Below are 21,123 nucleotides of genomic sequence, written 5' to 3'. Positions count from 1 at the left end.
CTGATCCTGTTGGTTAAAGCTTGGCAGCCATTAGCTGATTTGAGCTGGAATTAATAGCATATGTAAACACAGGGGGTTACACATACTTACCATGTGTATAAATTATTTTGACGCGGGCCTACTTATTGTATATAAAAATGATGTATACATAGAATATCTCAGATAAATAGTTATAACAGAAGGAATATATCATTGCTCGTATTATAAATATGTGCAACATCCCCAGCCATTCAAGTTCCCCACTACTGTTTTGTGTCTGGGCTGCCTTGCTGCTCTCTCCCTGTAACCCACAGCCGTCCCAAACTCCAAAAATGTTCTCACACCTAAAAATATCCCACCTTGTACATTATCTCTTTACCGTAAATCTCTGAGTTCTCATTCACAAGAAGGGAGCTATCGGCAGACACACACACACACACTCACACACAAGGCGTCACTGCCACTTTCCCAGACCCCAATAATTGTGTCATTTTGAGATAAAGGACCTCTGCGTTCCCCCCCTCCCCCCACCCTCTGTTCCTCCGTTCCTGTATTTGGACAGGTGCCAGCTTTCTGGCGGGCATTTCAATGGTGCTACTGCTGCCTTTTACACTATCTCTGATAAGAGCCAGTCTGCAGCCAAAGGTCATTCATTGCGAGAGACTGTTGTTTACATTTTGCTGCCAGTACTAAAGTTGCAATTAACAATGGAGGCGCAAAGATACCAACTCCTGCCAATGGGCATGTAAGTAAAACATTAAAAAAATAATGACCATCCGTCATTTTATAAAAAATATAAACTTACTATGTATACCACATTTCTCTCTGCGATTCGATGCGGTAAGGTAGGAAGTTGAGTGGGTTTGGGGCCTGCAGTAGAGTAGATTTTCATGTTGCTGCTCCGTTTTCATAAATGAGATATCCTCTTTTTGTAGAATTGCAGCTTTTGCAGGCAACGGAACACTATGGGGGTCATGCACTAAGCTCCGACAAGTCGTTTTTAGAACGCAAAGTGCTCTTAGAACGTGATGTTGCGCTGAACACGATTCACTAAGCCACGCAAAGAGGCACTTTGCGTTCTAAAAGTGACTTTTTTCAGTAAATGTTTCTAAGTCCAACTTTGCACGTTCATTACCCTGTTTGTGTGAAATTCTGGCCTTAAGCGGGATGCACTAAGCTACGCAACCTTAGCGTACGCGAAAGATGCGTTCAAGAAAACACGTCAACTCAAGGTAGCCGCAAAAAAGACTGGACTTAGGAAAATTTCTTTGTTTACATTTTTGCATGCGCAAAACCCATACAACAGGCCGGTGGGTGTCCCCGGCTGACCCCGCGGGGGTCTGGGAGTCCCCGGCTCACCAAGAGGGGGTCCCCGCGGAAGTCCGGGGGTACCCGTGGCAGTCCCGGGGTCCCCACGGGAGTCCCGGGATATCCGCGGGCCTGCGGTACCAATGTTGTGCCTCCAAAAATAATAAACAATATTTATAACTAAATATACCCCCCTAACACATACAATACAGTAATACAGTAATGGGCAAAATTACTATTATCCACATATGGATAATAATGCATTTGCCCATTTTAAATACATATAAATTACAATAAATACAGTAAATACATATTACACTTACCTTTTCCAGGCACCCACGATGAAGGCCGTCTTCATCCTCATCCTGCCCATGTCCCTCCGGTGCTGCAAAACATACTGTGCACAAGAATAAAAATAGCCCCTAACCCCTTAATCACCTTAGCGGTCATTAACCGCTACAGGCATTAAGGGGTTAACCCACCCTCACCCACTAACCCAAGCGGGAGGCCTACATACCCTCCCCCACTACCCATGCCGTGAGGCTTAACCACTCTCGCCCACTAACCCACTAACGCAGGCGGGAGGCCTACCCACATACCCTTGGGGCCAATACCCTCTTCCCCCACCCCCAGTACCCACAAGAAAAACAATACACAGCCCCACAATAAACATCATTATATTTATTCTATACATAACCCACCCCCTGTGCCCCCCCCCATAAATACATGATTTATTATTTTACATACAGGATTATTACCCCAGGCCCACGGGAGTCCCCGGTGGGCCTGACAGGTCACCTCACAGACCTACAGTAGCCCAGCACCTGGTTTCAAACAGGGTCTGGAGGCCTATGGGTGGTCCCCGCCAGGTGCCTTGGTCCACCAGGTAGTCTCCGCGGGTCACCGAGGGCCACAATGGGGTCTCCACAGGTAGGCCCGCGGCTGTCTGGGGGCCCCTGGGTCAGACCCACAGGTGTCTGAGGGGCCTCAGGTGGTTCCCACGGGTGGTCCCTACGGGTCCGCGGTGCCATTTCTAAGATGGCCGCCGCAATAATATACTGCGCATGCGCGGGGTACTCTCTGTGCATGCGCGAAGACTAAAGATGTCCACCAGCGCCGCCGCGGAGCTCTAGCAGCCTGGCAACCCAGACCCACCTGGCAACACTTCCCTCCCCCCCCTGCACCGGCGGCAAGAGGGAGCCCCGATCGCAGCCGCTCTGCCCGCCTCACCACCCGGCATGGAGGTAAGGGGGCTCGGCTACATTTGTATTTACAGTATTTTGATCCAGAGGAAGGCAAACAAAAAAAAACAGTGAAACATTATCCAATGATGTCTCATAAGGGGAAACAACTATTCATTCCTGACTTCAGTAATGGCAATCCAATTTCTACATGGAACAACATCGTTCTCATATTTACTTATTTTGAATATATCTCTGTAATACCTGTCCTTTCTATAAAGATGTCCAACTTTTTTTTAATGAAGATATCTATTGTATCTGCCATCACAGTCTCCATGGGTAATGAATTACACATTTTAACTGCCCTTACTGTAAAGAACCTTTTCCTTTGATGCTGGTGAAATCTCCTTTCCTCCAACCTTAAGGTATGACCCTGTGCCGTTTATACTGCCCTTCGGATGTACAGTTCTTTTGAAATCTCCTTATATTGACTCTGAATATATTTGTATATAGTTATCATATCCCTTTTAGATGACTCTTTTCTAATGTAAACAAATCTAAATTAGTTTGCCCCTTTCATAAGTCAGGTTTTTCATCACTTTATTAAGTTAGTGGCTCTTCTCTGTACTTTTTCTAGTTCTATAATGTTTTTCTAATGGAGTGGTGCCCAAAAGTGTACTCTATATTCAAGGTGTTGTTTTAATAATTCATTACACAGAGAAATTAGACCCTGCTCTGATTTTACTGCCTTACAATTTACTGTAGTGTAATCTATGCCAACCTCACTGTCATTAATAAACAAGTTAAAAAGCAGTGGCCTAGTCCTGAACCATGAGGTACTCCACTTAGAACTGTAGACCCCTCCTGGATGGCTACTATTTCGACAAGGAGTTAACTGCCATAAGGAGTTACAGTAAGTGGGTGGGATCACTCAGGGTTCACCCTCCCCTTTCTACCCTGTGAGAAGTAATGTGACCATAGGAAGCACAAAGGGTATATATAGGCCCTTTGTTCTGGAAGCAGGTTTTTCTGAGTTCTAACTGGGGTCCTCACTGTAAGTCCTGTAAATGGTGTTTAAGTGTTAGTGGTAGAAAAATAAATACGTTGTCTCACGGTTTGTTTTAAAGTTGGTAACATGCCCTTCTCAAGATAGCGCCTGTTAGAGGATTGGGAAACCTACGTTTGTGGGCTAAATATACAACACTGTCCTGTTCTCACAGGGTTGCCCCTACTGCAGCCTGAACTCATTGTCCTCATAGGGTTACCTATACTGCAGCCTGTGCTCACTTTGAATCTGCCCAACCGGCAGCTTCTCAATGCATCGGGGGTCTCCATGCAAGCTCTTTCCATGTTATCCTTTTCAATAGTTAACAAGTCAAGTACCTTCTATGTCTAGTATCAGAGTTCACAAGATGAAGAATCCCCTGAAATGATTAATTGTCACGAGTTATGTCAAGGTATCTCCTATGTCAATATATGTGAGCTGTTCTTGGATGGCTGTTTAATAAATACCCTTTTCTATTATAAAAGTCCTGGTGCCCATTTCTGTACTGCACTTATATTCACACCAGCCAGAATTTACCCACACACCATCTATATGGCTGAGAGACTGAGCAATTATGTTTTATGGACTAATCTGATATGACACCATTCATAGCCAGGGATAGGGTGATACACAACTTTAGCTCAACCTGAAAAGGTTTTATTTCTGACAACTCTGTCTATCCTTCAACCAGATTTCAATCCAAGTGCAAATATTTTTACCTTGTCTAATTTGCTGTACTTTGTACACTAACCTCTTGTGTGGAACCGTATCAAAAGCATACTCTATGTAGACCAAATCAACTGCATTACCCTGGTCTAAATTCCCACTTACCTCTTCAACTTAAAAACAAGTAAAGGAAACATCTCTTTTTACCTTTTAACTGTTTAGAGAGCTTCTCAATAATAAAAAAATAATAGTAATACAGCTTAACCCCATTATAGTGCACCTGTTATAGCACGAATCCGCGTACAACGCGGTATTAACGTGGCTCCCGTTTTAAAATATATTTTTTTGGGTGGTGGGGGGGATAAAATTGGGACAAAACATTAATAAAAGCTTATACTGTACATGGACTCAGTAGTAGTAGCCACAAAGAGGAGTCAAGATCTTTTTGTTTTTTATCAGGCAACAGAGAGGAATCTTCTACCTGGCGTTTGGGAGTTCAGACACAAAACACAAACCCAGCACAATAGAACAGAAGAATATAAGTGAATAGGATATAAGCTGAAGATCTCCTACCTCTCCTCTTTATGGGATTGTGCTGCCGGGTGTGGGCGCTCTTTGAGGGCGGTGTGTTCTGTGCGCACTCAGGGCGTTCTGTGGGAACTCTGTGTGCTGTGGGTGCTGTATGAGTTCTGAGTGTGTTTGAGTTCTGTGCGCTCAAGGCCACGATCACAACGCACCCTACCACTTCAAAGGCCAGCATCTTTCTGTTAACCGAAAGACCACACAGAGTTAAGCTGCAGGAGACCCTTCCCCCTTCTAATCAATAAAAAGAAAAAATACTGTACATAAAAATGTCTAGTTCCCTCCTCACACAGTACCCCCCTCCTCACACAGTACCCCCCTCCTCACACAGTACCCCCACTCCTCACACAGTGGTCCCCTCCTCATCCAGTACTTCTCCTCACAAAGTACCCCCCTCCTCATACAGTCCCCCCCCTCCTCACACAAGGTGCTCTGTGGGCACTCTGTGCACTTGTTGTGCGGGCTTGGTGTGGGCTGTGGGTTGTGGGTTTTGTGCGCTATGTGTGCGCTGTGTGTGCGCGCTCTGTTTGCTGTAGGCTGCCTGTTCCCCCTGCTCCTCCGCGGTTCTGGCGTCAAATGACCCCGCGGGTAAAATACTGTACTCAGGTACTTAAGCCCTCCAGATCAGTTGTTAAAAGTCTCATGTTTTCAACACTAGGAAAAGGCATACTGAAGACCCCTGGCAGGTAGAAACGGCGGAAACTTCAACCAAACATAAGAAGTTTACTGTACAAGAAAAAATTGCTGCGCTTGATGGAATAAAATCTGGAGTCACGCAAACCAAAGTGGCTAGAGACCTAGGACTGAATGAGTCTACAGTTCTTGGATGGAAAAAGAAGGAGGAGAAACTTTGTGATGCAGTTAAGTCCATAGAAACAGACAATGGACTGAAACGTAATCGTTTGCATGAACCTAAAGACAGCCAGTTGGATAAAGCTGTTTTTCAGTGGTTTGTCCAAGAAAGATCCAAAGGCACGCCTCTGTCTGGACCCCATCTGCAAACGCAAGCCAAAAAGTTTCACAGCAAACTTCACGGCAATGCTTCAACCTCCTTCACGGCAAGTAGTGGATGGCTAGATCGCTTTAAAAGGCGACATGGAATAAGGAAAACCGATATATCAGGAGAGATACGCTCAGCTGACGATGAAGCTGCATGCTCGTAACCTGCCCAGCTTCAGAAGATAATTGAAGATGGTGACTATACCGCAGAACAGGTTTATAACTGCGATGAGACCGGACTGTGTTTCAAAATGTTACCGAATACCACTTTGGCTTGTAAGAATGACGAACAACGTAAACAAGGATTTAAACAACTGAAAAACAGAGTGACTGTACTTTTTTATGTGAACCAAACTGGAAATCACAAACTGAAGCCACTTTGTATTGTCAAGTTTAAATCGCCACAGTCCTTCCACCATGTGAATATGGGTACTATGACTTTTTCGTATGACTTTAGTAAAAATGCATGGATGACTGCCAGCATTTTTGAAAAGTGGTTTCATCAGTTCGTACCAGAGGTTCGTAAACACTTACGGCAACAAAGGTTGGATACCAAAGCTTTGTTGTTACTTGGTAACTGTCCTGCCCATCCGCCGACCGATAGGCTAATAAGCCGAGATGGAAAAATACGTGTCAGTTACTTGCCCAAGAACACCACATCCAAAATACAGCCACTGGATCAAGGCATTATTGCAACCTTCAAGATGAACTTTCAAAAAACACTGATACAGCAAATAATCTCAAGTGATGATTCAGTTACTACATTTTTAAAGAAAATTAACCTTAAAGAAGTGTTTTACATTGGTGGTGAAGCCTGGGAAGCAATCACACAAATGTGCATTTCGAAATGTTGGCGAAACATAAGAGGTGCAAGTCTGGTACCGTCTAACTTTGAAGTCGCCAGTGATAGTGAAGAAGATGATGACTTTGAGGGGTTTACGGAGGAAGAGGTCGCCGCCGCCAATCTCTTATTTGCAAGCTATATTAATGAAGGCCTCACAGAAATTGAAATGGCAAATGCAGAAAGAGTACTGGAACCGTTCGTTGATACGGAAAGTGGGGCCACAATTGAATCTTGGGTTGATGGGGACAGCAGCTGTCCTACCTATGAGCATATGACTGACATTGAAATAATCCAAAACCATAGTAGTGTAAATAAAGATTTGGATGCAACCGAAGACGATGAGGACGAGGAACCAGAGCCGCCACGTAAGATCGCAGAGGTGTTCGCAGGATTGCAAACAGGACTTACATTTCTTGAGACAGAAAACATAGATTCAATTACAATTTTGCAATTAAAACGAATGATTGAAATCGTTTAAAAGAAGAAAAGAGATGCACTGAAACATGTGTCAACCTTTGCACGCCTCTGCAGGGGCGAAGGCAGTATGGCCTTAGCCTAAGTCTGCATCAAGTTATAGCCTCGTTGGAGTGAGGGGAACTGCTAGTATGTCTCTTCTATCCGGTATGATCATAAGATTACTAGTTATTCAGCCTTAGGTATAAAATGCAAAAATATTTTCTCAATGCAGAGTTATCTATCACAGTATTTAATCTGTTACTTGCCACCGATTTATAATTCTGCATCGAGACAATATTTTGCATTGTAGATCTATGGCTGAATATCTGATCATTACATTACTCCAAAGCTGTAAAATATTTAGGCTGTAGTTACGCTCTGTTTGTAATTTATGCAGTTTTTTAATCGTTTTTGTCTGTTCCCATATTGGTTTATCGCCTATTCGTGATCTAGTGCTCTGAGTTGCATTGCTCACCCCAGAGTTTTTGAGAAAAATGTACTTACTCTATCAATAATTATATATGGATCTAACTGTGTATATCACTAGCTCTATATATCTTATCAAAGGATTATTACTATCTTTCATTGAAGAAGTACATACATATATATCACACAAGGGTCAGCAACTATCTACACTGTCACTCTCTATCTTATTGTATGTGTTTATGACTAGTTAGTTGCTTACCAAGATTGCTCACGGATTCACTATTACCAATCTTATAATAATAATTTTTAATATTACCATTAAAGGGTTTTAAGAATACAACTTATCATACCACACTGCAAGTGCATTGAAAAGGGATTTCTTTTTTTATTTTTGCATCCTGTATGTAAATGTGGCATGAGGTACACAGGAAGGACACTACGTATGTTCAAGCAACGGATTTATGAACATGTTCCTGTAATAAGAGAAATGCCACAGACGTCCATGCATGGGAAAAATATAATGCATACCATGATTGTTTTGAATTTATAGCATTAGGGGAAATTGCATGTGGACCAAGAGGAGGCAATAGATTGAAGAAATGATTGCAAAGGGAGTCCTTTTGGATTTTAATGTTAAATTCTTCACCCACATGGTTTAAATAAAGATTCTGAATTGCAGTCTAACTTGTAATTATGGTTTTGATGGTAGATAAAATGCAAAGATAATTTTCTATTACAGTATAGAAATTATGTTATTTTATTGTCAATTGTACAATGTGCACAGCTTGTGTACAGCTTTTCTTTTTGTTTTTTTTTTATTTTATAAAATGAAGGGTTAAAAGATTCCTTAATTGGCTCACTTCCAGGTGCAGTATTTAAGGAGGAGGGGATTGTTCTATGTGGCATTGGTCTGTGTAGGGACAAATGAGTTGAGCAATTGTTGCATTTTATCTTTCATATTTTCTGTGAATAAAGCCAAGTATTTATTTTAAATGCTTGAATGCTGAGGACATATATATTTGTATTTATTTATTTTATAATTGAACAACAGTTACAGAAATAAGTCTAGAGTAAATGACCTTGACCAGAAGATGCGTAGAACCTAGTTAGATACTGGTTTCCCCCAACCTGAAGTTCATTTTTTTTGCCATTAGTTATTGTAAAACACAACTGCTTGTGCTTCCAAACACCTCCAGCAACTTTTGGGCACATTTGTTCCATGTATTAATCAGCCTTTTTCATATTTCCTCTGTGTCTACCACTATCCAGTTTGGAAACATATATTTCTTTATGCACTCCTATTCGTCAGAACAATATTCCCTTCTGTAGCTTATTTTATACAAAAAACAAAGAAGCCCAAAGCTACATCCAATAGGACAAAAATATACAGGGAAATACCTATATATCTCTTGAAAAAGAGTCATATAGTTAAACTCTTTGGCCAAAGCATTTTAAGCCTGCAAGCCACTTCAAGGCATGACCAAATATTGCATGTCCAAACACTAACTGATTACAATTCTTATTTACCTCTACAGTTAGAGGAAGAATGATCGCACTGGATCTGTCACAACCAGCTGCATGTCAAAGAAAGAAGTGCTTACTTGGAAAGGGGGGAGGGGCAAGCTTAAACCCTGGAAGGAGGAGCCACTAACCTCCAAAACAGCTGAACAGCTGGACAAAGTTAATAAACACACAGATACCCAGCAAGCTCTACCCCCCCCAAATTACCACATATATATGTATATAAGTGTCAATTGGAGTGCTACTGGGCGTGGCCAAATGTATATAACAAAAAACAAAGAAGCGCAAAGCTACATCCAATATGACAAAAATATACAGTGAAATACCTATATATCTCTTTAAAAAAGGGTCATTTAGTTAAACCCTTTGGCCAAAGCATTTTAAGCCTGCAAGCCACTTCAAGACAATGCCCAACGCGTTTTGTCACAAAGAAGTTTATATATATGATATGGTGAGCAAAGCATTCTTGCTAAACCCAGCTTACTGTGCACTGAACACTGGCAGCTAATAGGGTCACTTGAAATTCAAGCATTGCTGTACCATTAACCCAGCACATACAGTATACTAATCTGTTGCGGCACCTCTTAAACTCCACGGTATTAAGTATAATTGGACCAGTTGTCTGACCTTATGTGTCATCAGGCAATAAGCACCTAACCAGCCAGATAACCACAAACTCTCAGGGGCACAAAGGCTGTATGTGTTTTGAGGTACAAAGGAATATTTTGAGTTATTATAACCTTAATCAAAAGCACATACAAGGCAGTCTGATTTCCCGATCATCAGTACATTTGAAATATTCGCAAGCACAATAGGCTATCATTTTGCGTATAGGATATCATTACCCTCTATTCCACTCACGGTGGTTTTTAGACCTCCTCTTTCTATACGATTTGAGCACAGCTCCAATTAAAATGTTTTTTTAACTATTCCATATTACATTATTTGGGCTAGGAATGTCTCATCCTTTTTTGTGTGTCACCACCAAGTCTTGTGCTGATCCATTTCCATAGCTAGCAATACTTTATTCTCCGATTAGAGACCCAGCTGTACATCATTCACTAGACCCCTGACACAAGGGTCATACAGTCTAGAGCGGTCCTTTTCGGTGGGTATCTAGTCTGTCTCGTATGCTATAGTGAGGTTTTGACAGAAGCGACACAGTATCTATACAGTGTAGGTTTTGACTAAAACCTGGTGACTGGGCACCATAAAGCAGATGTCACTTCTTTTTAACCTAACATTTTTCAGTAAACTAAACTGCGTTAGAGCAGACATTCAGTGTATTAATAGTGATCTGCTGTTACCTGCGTGGGCCCCACTGATTTCAAAGGAACAGAGTTGGCAAACTGGGACATACTTATCCTTTACCAAGTTAGGAAAGCATCTTATGTTTTTTTACATATCTTTTTTTTCTTCTCCTCTATTACCAATCTGCATAAATTTGAATCATTAAAAAAATGTCTCTCAATGTACAATGATTATTGAACTTGATTTGACTTCAGCTGTCTCCCTGTGGAGTCATTGACCTGCAGTAATGACGTACAGTAGCTATGCCACACAGGGGAGCGTGTGTCCTTTCTCTCTCATATATATATCTCCTGATGAAGTCTCGTTCGAGACGAAACGCGTAGAGATTGCTGTGGAGCCTACTGTCCAGTTTGTATATTTTATACTGACACTCATCTGCATATATTGCACTTTTGCTGCGTTGCTAGCATTTTGCTACCAGCCATTCAGACATTCAAGTTCCTGTTTATACTGTGAACTCTCTCCGGCTGAAACCTCGCTGACGTCATCGAGCTCACGCGAGATTTGATTCAGTGTATGCTCTGTGTAGCACCGGAGCAAGGGGAAGGCGGTGTCCCTCGTGGCTTTCGGTCCCTGCTGGGACATAGAGGGGCTATTGTGGCAAGACACACCGCGGACATCACACCGAAGTCCTCCTCTTTGGGTTCCTGCGTCTGAACGGGCTGAGTTGTACTCAAAAATGCATTTTATTCAGCTCTGTTTGTGAGTGTGTATTTTTATCCCTTATTCCATAAATTTATTGTTATACAATTTTACGCTATGAGTGCGCCTGTTTTTTCTGTGTTTTTGTATATATATATATATATACAAAAACACAGAAAAAACAGGCGCACTCATAGCTATTTCTTTTGCTCCTTTGCATGCTCCAAACAAAAAAAACAGTTTCATATGGACTCAAGTGTGACCATTACGGTATATATATATATATATATATATATATATATATATATATATATATATATATATATATATATATATATATATATATATACCGTAATGGTCACACTTGAGTCCATATGAAACTGTTTTTTTTGTTTGGAGCATGCAAAGGAGCAAAATAAATAGTCTAGTAAGTGCAAGTGAATAAGCGTATGTTTTAATTAAAAAAAATTATATGTGTGTGTGTAACCCCTCTTTATTTTACTATAACTCAAGGTATGAAGTGGGGATGTAAGTCCATATATTTATGTGAGCCGCCACACGTGCGCGGGGCCAGTTAATATATGACAGATCGATGAATAAGATGAATATATGTAACACACAGCAAATCAGTAACACAGTGATCCAGGTCCTAAGGATCTCTGTATTACTGATTAGCTGTGTGTTATATCTATACATCCTTTTCATCGACCTGTCATATATATATCTCCTGGTGTGGTGTCCCCTTTACTGGTCCAGCTATTCTGCTGATGTTTGGAATGGTGGGGAGATCAAAGATGAACCACTTCTCAAGTGAAATTATTCAGTTTTTCTGAGGATCCAACACATATACTTATATACTTATCCCCCATTGAGATTATCTCTTTATTTACCCCTACTGTGTCTGGACGGATTTCATGTGTAATTTTGATACTAAGATCTTTATTGGATCTACCAGTACATTATTTCACCTTATTGAGCGGGTCTTGTGATTTTTCATTGCACACTGAGACCGGACTATATCTATTCAGTCTTTTTTTCACTGACACAAGTTCTTTAATTATCTTTGGGCTGGTAACAGTCTTGTGATTAACATTCTGCAGCATGTGTGGTTTGCATATGATATTAGGCCAGTGTTATTATTAGTGTGTCCTCTAGGTCATTTATCACATTTTTGATTGGCCGGTCTTGATGACGCAGGGAACTTGTTTCCCTGGGCTCTCACTTTATACCTTTGTTGCAATAGCCTGATATTAGCCTTTGCATTATATGATATGCACTAACCTTGTCTATTTTTGGGGTACTGCTCTTTTGGTTTTAATTATGTTTACGTTTGTTATATTTGAAGACATTAAAGTGAATATTTTCTAGGGATATTTTGAGAGTTCATTATTAAGACGTCTTAATTATTTGTATTAGATTATCAAATCATTCATAAATGTAATAATCTCCTCTGACAGAATAATTGCTCATATTTTCATGAAAATGCAGTTATTTTTTGGCATTATATGCCGAAAAATAAAAGGGGTTGTATTATTTCTGAAAACCCTTTGTATGAGGGTAGGGCAGTACAGATACTTGAACATTTGTGTGCCCCCTTCACACAGTCCAAAACACAGGAACACACAATAGACAAGAACATCAGTTCTGTGCATTGCCTGTATTAATCATAACAAAAGTTCTGCTCAGAAATGATGCACATATCCATGTTTCTTTACTAGATTCCCAAAAAAGGGTGTTCATGTTAGCAATGTAGAATTATTCATGCATTGTTATTTATGCATATATAAGGCCACCGATAGATTTATCAGAGGCAAACAAAGAGATGTTCCACTTGCTAATCACTATCCCCATCATGCCCTTGAAAGACTTGTCCAGATGTAGAACTTTTCAGCTTGATGTTTTCATTTCTCGGTTCCTAATCCACTGGCAGCTTCAGAGTACAGATGCATTCACGAACTATGCACACAGTGCTGGATGTCTGATGGTTTCCTAAGCAACACCGCTCCATGCTGCCTGTGTTACAGAACTAAAAATAGGCCTTTGAAGAAGCCATGCACACAGAGTGTAATTACCCCCAATCCATTAGTTAGCTTAGTGCCTGAAAGGAGACTTTTCTAATGGAACATTCTGCCTCTTGCTGAAGTGTTACCAGCATTATCCTGCAGGGTTTAAAGTTATAATGAATGTAATTATGGAACACCGCCCCCTCCCATGGACCATAGAGTGATGGGATAATGGTTTGTACAGTATAGGCTGACGAGTTGGATCCTTGCTTTACAGTACTGTACATGGTGAATTTTGAAAGTTCACAGTTTGCCTTAAGTACAGAATAACAATGCTTTGCATCCTTTTTAATTTCTCTGCATCGTTTCTGCCCAACTACAATTAATTCCTTTAGCACCGTGAGGATCTGCGGTGCATTTTATTGCAGAACACTCTAGTATTAACAAAGTGTATAATAAACACACACTTGTGTGTATATATATATATATATAGATTGTATATATATACTGTATATACATATACAGCTGAACCCCATTATAACGCGGTGCTTGGGGTCTACATAATGCGACTACGTTATAACGGGGATCGCGGGGGGAAAAAGGCCGCCGCTATCACTCAGGACTTACCCAGAGTAGCTTCACAGAGTACCATGGGTCAGCCATCGAGATGTATGTCTGTGTGTGTGTGTGTAACGTTCGATCCCATTCTACCAGCCCTGTCCATCCTCCTACAGCAGTGTCAGCAGCTTTCCCTGGTACAACCTCCCGCAGATGGTCTAGGAGCCACAGCTACTCCAGCATGAGGGGCAGCAGGAGCTGCAGCCCAAGCAGTGAGCAGAGCTGCAGCAGGAACTCGAGCGCCAGCTCGTGGGAGCACAGCAGGAGCCAAAGCTGGAGACAGAGCTCCGATTCTTGGGACAGCCCCAGGCGTTGAGATTTCCCTGAGGCTGTCCCGGGCTTCCATGTTATTAGAAGAACCTCCGGAGCGGGGCTACTCAATTATTTATCACGGACATCCACTGTCCTTTCACCTGATATTTGTAGGATGTAGAAAATCAGACACATGACAAGGCTCCCTCTCTCTAATTCAGTTATAAGCCATGCAGCAGACAGGGGGAAAGAGGACAAAGCTGCTCCCAGGGCCTACTTGCCACCCCAGATTAAGTGGACTTGAGGTCTGGATGCTAACTGAGTAGCCCTGTTCTGGAGTTTCCCAGCACCTATCTGTCCAGCCCCTGATAGTCCCACTGACTCAGTGACACGTGCAGAATGGCAAGCATGTGACTCCGTCACCCCTCACATTTCTAGATGTCAAGTAAACTCAGCTGCAGGTTACCATTCCTTTCCTCTTACCCGTGCCACTACCCGACAGTATGCTCAGTACAAACATGATGGGGTGCATCAGCTTAATCTAAGGGTCCCACCTCATGATGGGAACATATAAGGGGTATTTACTGGCGGTTGAGCGAATATTGCAGTTTGCACAAGGTAAATGGGTGTTATTTGATCCTTTCAGTGCCAGTGGGGCCTAGAACAAATTGAAGGGATTAACAAATCCAAAATTGCTCAATTGCTGTCAGACTTCTTTCTGCTGATTTTATCCCAAATTAAGTACAGTAGTGTGTGTTTGTGTGTGTCTGTGTGTGTGTGTCCGTGTGTGTCCGTTAGCAATAAAGCATTGAATAGATATGTAAAAAAAACAAAAAAACATAGATGTTCCAAATCGGGAGCCACGCTCAGACCGCGTTATTATACATACACATATATACATACACATATATAATACACATACATATACATACATATACATATACATACACATACATATACATACACACACAATTTGTAGTATTATGATTATCAGTATACCAAGTCTTTAGCACACTGCTGTGTGTCTTAGAGCCTTCAATAGATTCTACATGTATTTACCATTAAGGAAAGATTATTCTGATCATATTTTTAGACAGATATATATGATATTTATGCAGATATGTATATTTAGAAAGCAGACTGTTAGGGAGGCTTCCTAAATTAAATAATGGTTTTAAAATATAAATTGTAACCATATATTGGTCAATAAAAAGGTAGTGGTACTCCTGGAGTTGTAAACTAATAAGTAGTGGAACTTTGTTCCCCTTAGTACCATCAACTTCCACCACTGCTTGCTGTACTTTGCCAGCTCTACAATATCGTACTGCTCAAGCAAACACAGTAACACAGAAAAGGTTGGGGCTCTAACTAAATATGAAACTCGGCATGAAAAACAAGAGATGTCTAAGTAGTGCGTAGAAATATGGCCCACTCTTCAGGATTCAGGGTTGGAAAAATATATATGTGTTGTGGATCCCCAGGTTATATTATGTCATCAAAATGCCTACTCTTTATTCCATCCTTCTCTTCCCTGCAGGACCATCTGCTGCCACCCCGTCCATCTGTAGATTCCTTTCTGTGACTGAACATCAGGGACATACAATACAGACTAATACATCAGGGACATACAATACAGACTTATACATCAGGGACATACACAGTTACATGTACACAGTGTGTGTGTACGACCTAAGTCATTGCTGATTAAGAAGAAAGGATATTCAGAGCTGTAATAATTTAGGCTAGGTTTCATAAATGTACCACAATCTCTATAACCACTGATTCCCCCCCCCCTCCCACACTTATGTTACCGTTGCCTTTTGTATGCATCAAGCTGCCTTTGGATGGTACCTGGAAAATAATTAAATCAAATAATTAAATGTAGAATAAAAAGCTGTAGTTCATAGTGTTATGAGATGTGTACTTTTCTGTGTTAGACCACTGTTTCTGCCTCCATTCCAAAAATCTGCTAAGTTTTAGGTGGTGTAACTTTCTAGCTCCTAACAACCCGAACCAAATGGAAGAAATATTTTCTTACATTGGATGCAACTGTACACCACAACATGCTGCAGTGAGTCACAACACACATACAGATTTACCTTGGTACATAGGGCCAGATACAGTAAGTGCTGTTAAATCAGGGAAAATAATGTTAGATTGCCTAAATTATAAGCGGATGTTATTTTTCCCTGAGTTTAACGCATAGCCACAAAGGTAGTTATATGCAATAACAATGACTGTTGTTTAACTCATTAAAGTATAGTCAAATGAATTAAATTAGCAAGGTGTGTATGGGGTCACTTAATACTCTAGTAAATGGTCTCTCTTTCTTCCCCTCCCTCTCTCCCTCACTCGCGTTACTATTCACTAATGTTTATTTGGGTTAGCGTTAGGTTAACTAGACTAAGGCAGAGCTTATACTACCTGCGCGGCCAGGCGCGACCGCGCACACTCCTGCAGCCCCAGTGATCTGTGCAGGAGATTGGGGAGGCGATGCGGGGTTGTGGCAAACGCATCACGAAGCTGGTTCGCCCTCATTGGCTGAACCAGCTCACGTGACAAAAGACAAAATGTATTATCTTCTCAAAACGCTGCCGCATCAACGCGCTACGTCGCCAGCAAGCGCGCAGGCACTTGACTACTTTAGCCAAGTACTGAATTGTGCCTGTCGTGCGCGCGAACGTAGCGACACTGCCACTATAAGCTCGGCGTAACAGAGTTTCTAGTAGCACTGTTATATAGCCTACACACACACACAAACATACTGTATTTTCCTCTCTCCCTCTTCTTTTTTCCCCCTTCATTTCTGCTTTTAAAATTATTCTACGTAAACAGATCACTGGCATTGAAACCTGCTGGAGAATTTGACAATCTGATCAAACTGAATTAGGACAATTAAAGGCAATTTCTAGCCGTATCCTTCCATAAATAGAGGACTAACCTTATTATAAGGAGTCTGGAGTCATAAGAAAACTATTCTGCTTCCAGTGGCAGATTCTAGTCAATTTAGGAAATTAATTTGATCTCCTGGCGCTACCACCAACCAACTGTAATTATACTGTGAGCTCTTTGGGGTATAACTTATTGTGTCTATTTTATCACACTACAGTATATGGTTATTTATCAAAGTGTCCCACATGCAAAACTGGAGCAAAAAAACTGCACCAGATTTATTAATGCAAAACGTTCCTATCGAAACCAATGTTTTTTTGTATTTGTTTGATAAATCTGGTATTTTTGCACCAGGTTTGCCTGGGTTTTGCAGCTGGGAGACTTTCTATAAGAATGAAGTACTATAATGTATTTATCATATCAGTATTCTAAGTCCATGGAAGGTAGTATAACTCCCCTTTTCCCATCACAGTAATCCCAAATTCTCCAGGCTGGAAATTGCTCCAGTAAACTAACAATAATTGAAATCAGATGAATTCTACGTAAATGGCATTGTTATTGGTTGGGAATACTGACCACTCACTCCTTATTGCAATTGCAGGGTGAGAGCTTTGCACAGCTTCTGTACACTTCTTCTGGGATTTTCAGCCTTTGTGAAATGCCGAAGAGAGACTGCGGTGCAGAGCATCCTCCCAGATGCCAGAATGTACAGTCACCATCCCCAAAACCCTCCAGACGTTTTCCTATGGGAAAGTTCTCTATATGCTATTATTATAGCTTGCTAATTAAGTCCATGTCAGAATATGACCTGGGGTTACATTATATTAATGCTTTGCTTGTGCTTAGTGTGGCTCTAAGTCAGAGGATGGGGAGCGATAAGCATTTGGATGGGGTGGGAGTAGATGTGCGGCAGCCTGATGATTTTGGCAGAGGGTCCCTTGATAAGTCGAATTCTTTTTATGAGCGAGAAATTGGGAAACATACTCAGACAGGAAGCGAAGGTCGTGGGAAGGTGACAGAAGGAACGTTGCTCTGCAATTTTGGTGACTGAGCAGTACTGGCTGATGGTGCTCTTGCTTTTTGATAATAAGTAGGGAACCTATATATAGTTGCTTAATGCAATAAAAGCACTTCTGGTACAGACACGTCTAATATAGCAATTCTTAAATGTGCCGTGCCATAAACAAATTAAAGATTAACACACTCCGATAATGTGACCTTTGGTCAAATGCATAACAAAAATATCCAAAGCAAACTTTTCAGCTTGAAGATAAAAGGATCTATATAGAACTATAATAAGAAATGTTTAACAGATAATCATGGGAAACCCCACAGAAAGGATGTCTAGTGAACGTGAAAAAAAAATGTTGGTTTTTATGAGTTGGGCTACACTGACAAATGTGGAAACATGCTGGTAATTTTGGGGATAGTGAATACACGGCATGCTTTCCAATCTTATTTGGAAATGACAATTATTTCTGAATTGATCTTCCTAATTGAAATTCAGACATTTCCTATATATTTTCATGAAAAAAACCACACCATTTTGCCCCCCCCCTTCCATTTCTCTGCCTCCCCTCCCTCCATCCATCCATTTCTCAACCCCCTCCTCCCTCACTCTCTCCTCTTTTCTCCTCCACCTCAAAGCCCTCCTCCTAGTCACAGCCCTTCTTCTCCTCCTCCTTACAGATGCCCATCTACTCCTCCAAGGTCTCCTTCTCTTCCTCACACCTCCTATTCTTCTCCTCTTGCTCGCTGCTCCCCCTCCTTCCTCCTCGCAGCGCTTCATTCTCCTCCTCACCGTGCCCCCTTTTCCTCCACACCACCTTCTCCTCCTCAGAGTGCCCCCTTCTCCTTCTCACAGTGCCTCCTTCTCCTCACTGCTTAACATGCGGTGAACGTCTGCCGGCAGTAGAACGATTTCATCGACGCGAAGACAGAAGGAGGGGAATAGCGGATGCAGGAGGAGGACCATGGTGGTGGTGGCGGAAGCAGAGAGCAGTGAGGGAGGCTGCCCTGGCAAACACTGGAAGTTGTAATTAATGAACGGGTCATACTGCTGGGTCAGGCTCCACCACTGCCCTCTGCTGCTGCTGCTGACGCCATGGTCCGCCACAGCCGCCATCCCCTGCCTTCTGCCGCTGCACTGCTGCCATCCATCTCCTGCTGGCTGACCTTCATCCCTGAATTGTCCCATTGCCCCTGAAATATGGGACAATTATGCGCCCGACAGACTTTTGTGGGACAATTGGATAATTAATTGAAATAGGGGACAATCCATATATACGGGATGTCTGGCAACCCTATGTAGCCTAGTCCTCAAGCTACTATCTTTATTTTGGGCCCTAACAGTATAAGTCCTGTTAGGTACAGGCACTGTGTTCTGGATAAGCTCTCTCATAAAGGCCTAGCTTGTTGTTGCAGCCTGGATGCACTGCTACTGTATCCAGGGGCTGGCCTAGCAACAACCTGAGAGTGTCATCCTTGGGAGGATACTGGCTGGGTCACATGCACAAAATGTGATGCCTGTCAGTATCGGACCTGCTCTGTTTGTAAGACTCCTTGGTGAAGCCAGTTTCCTGAAGTTTGTGGTTCAATACTATATCAACACCGCTGATCGATGAGGAGTCTGTTCCTTCATCCGGGCATTCAGCAGATGCATTTCCACCAATCTGAGCTTCATCAATTCCTCCTTCTGATCTGTGCCAGGATCCTCACTGACTGGAAGCACTGCACCATGGAAGATCAGCACTGAGAACCTGTCCTGATGCCTCCCCACACCACCGCGGAGTTCTAAATGCCTCCTGTTCCACCTCACAGGTATGCACCCCACCAGAACACACCGGTAGCGACACAATCTCCCTTAGGCCTCGGTCCCGCTGCGCTCGTTGGCGCGGGCGGCCACACGCGATTTCCCCACCAGCAGGGGAATCCTCCGGAGTCGGTACCGGTCCCCCCTGGCTGCACAGCTTACTACACGCTGTGGCGCGTCAGCCGCTATGGGACACAAGAAAATGGTGATCCCTAGCGTTGACGCGTCACATGGTGTGGCTGTGAGCCAATGGGGAGGGGAGGCTTCGGGAGGAGGAGAGGCTTCGGGGAGCGGGGAGGAGTGTGGAGTGAAAGCAGCATGAGTGCCTGTCTGTGTGTGTGTCTGCGTGCGTGCGTGCCTGTCTGTGTGTGTGTATGTGTCTGAGTGCGTGAGTGCCTGCCTCTGTCTGTGTGTGTGTGTGTATGAGTGCGTGAGTGCCTGCCTGTGTGTGTGCGCGTGTGTGTGTGTGTATATGAGTGCCTGTGTGTGTGTGTATGAGTGTGTGTGTGTGTGTGTTGCTTACCATCAGCAGCTCCAGCCCGAGCCTGTGGAGGGAGGGAGGGGGGGGAGAGTAGCGGGTCCCTCCACTCAAGCCACGCCCCCCCTCCCTGTCAAGCCTCCCACTCCCGCCCACCTCCTGCTCCGGTTCCCGCTCCCTACAGACCGCATATCGCGGTCTGTGTATGTCAGCGCCCCGCCTGTCCTCAGTGCGGGCGCGCTGACTCTGGGAGCGGGGCCTTAGCCTTAGGGTGGAGGAAAGGATGCTACACCTATATTACCAGCAACACAAAAGGATGTTCTTGCAACATGCTTGCAGGTATGAAGTTTGCCTTACAATCCTCATAATGCAAATGGTTGAATGGTTCAAGAAGTGTCAATGTATTTTCTCAACAGTATTACATACCCAAATATATTTAGTTAATGTATACTTATTGTTGATGGCAGGGAGTGTGTGTGTGTGTGTGTGTGTGTGTGTGTGTGTGTGTGTGTGTGTGTGTGTGTGTGTGTGTGTGTGTGTGTGAGTGTGTGTGTGTTTTCATAGATAAGTATGTGAATGGGATGAAAAATTGAAAAAAATTCAGATTGTAGAAAAAAAAAAAAAAAGCTACAGTATAAGGGTACTGGCCAGTGGGAGAACACTTCTAAGGTACAGTGCCATGTAGGACCAAAATAAACGAATAGCAGGCACACTATGCTTAATGGTATTCTGATAGGTAATACACACCTTTCAGAAATCAGACCAATAGAAGTTTTGTTTTAAATAAAAATTGTGTTAACAATTATTGTAAACTGTAAGTTGATTGGAAATTAAAACATTTCAGAAACCTTTAAAAAAAATCATATACATTTCTGATTTCTTTTGAAGCATGAGTCTTTAAGATCTAAAAATTTTTTTGCTCTATCTCAGCCATTAGTACCCTTTGGTCCTGAGTGGGACTGCACCTGTTAGTGCTTCATATCCATGCAGTGCAATGCTGAATTTATCTGTAAGGAGCTAGCTACCTTACAGCCCTCTGTGAGTGATCTTTTCTCCATTATATACATAGCATTCAGCATGTAGAGCAAACTGCTCTGATCATTTTACA

At 42.4% G+C, this 21,123-nt stretch overlaps 1 long non-coding RNA gene across 1 annotated transcript; it reads right to left on the bottom strand.

The window, feature by feature from the left end:
* Nucleotides 1-3,850: 3,850 nt before the first annotated feature.
* Nucleotides 3,851-17,937, bottom strand: LOC142494472 (uncharacterized). The gene is made up of 3 exons (XR_012801460.1): nt 17,302-17,937; nt 15,645-15,684; nt 3,851-4,943 (listed from the first exon to the last, which is right to left on the bottom strand). It is a non-coding gene; the product is annotated as an uncharacterized LOC142494472 (long non-coding RNA).
* Between the last annotated feature and the right edge of the window lie 3,186 nt (nt 17,938-21,123).

This window comes from Ascaphus truei, chromosome 5 (assembly GCF_040206685.1).
Source record: "Ascaphus truei isolate aAscTru1 chromosome 5, aAscTru1.hap1, whole genome shotgun sequence".
NCBI classification, from domain to species: Eukaryota; Metazoa; Chordata; class Amphibia; order Anura; family Ascaphidae; genus Ascaphus; species Ascaphus truei.
This window is presented reverse-complemented; position numbering and strand designations above follow the sequence as displayed.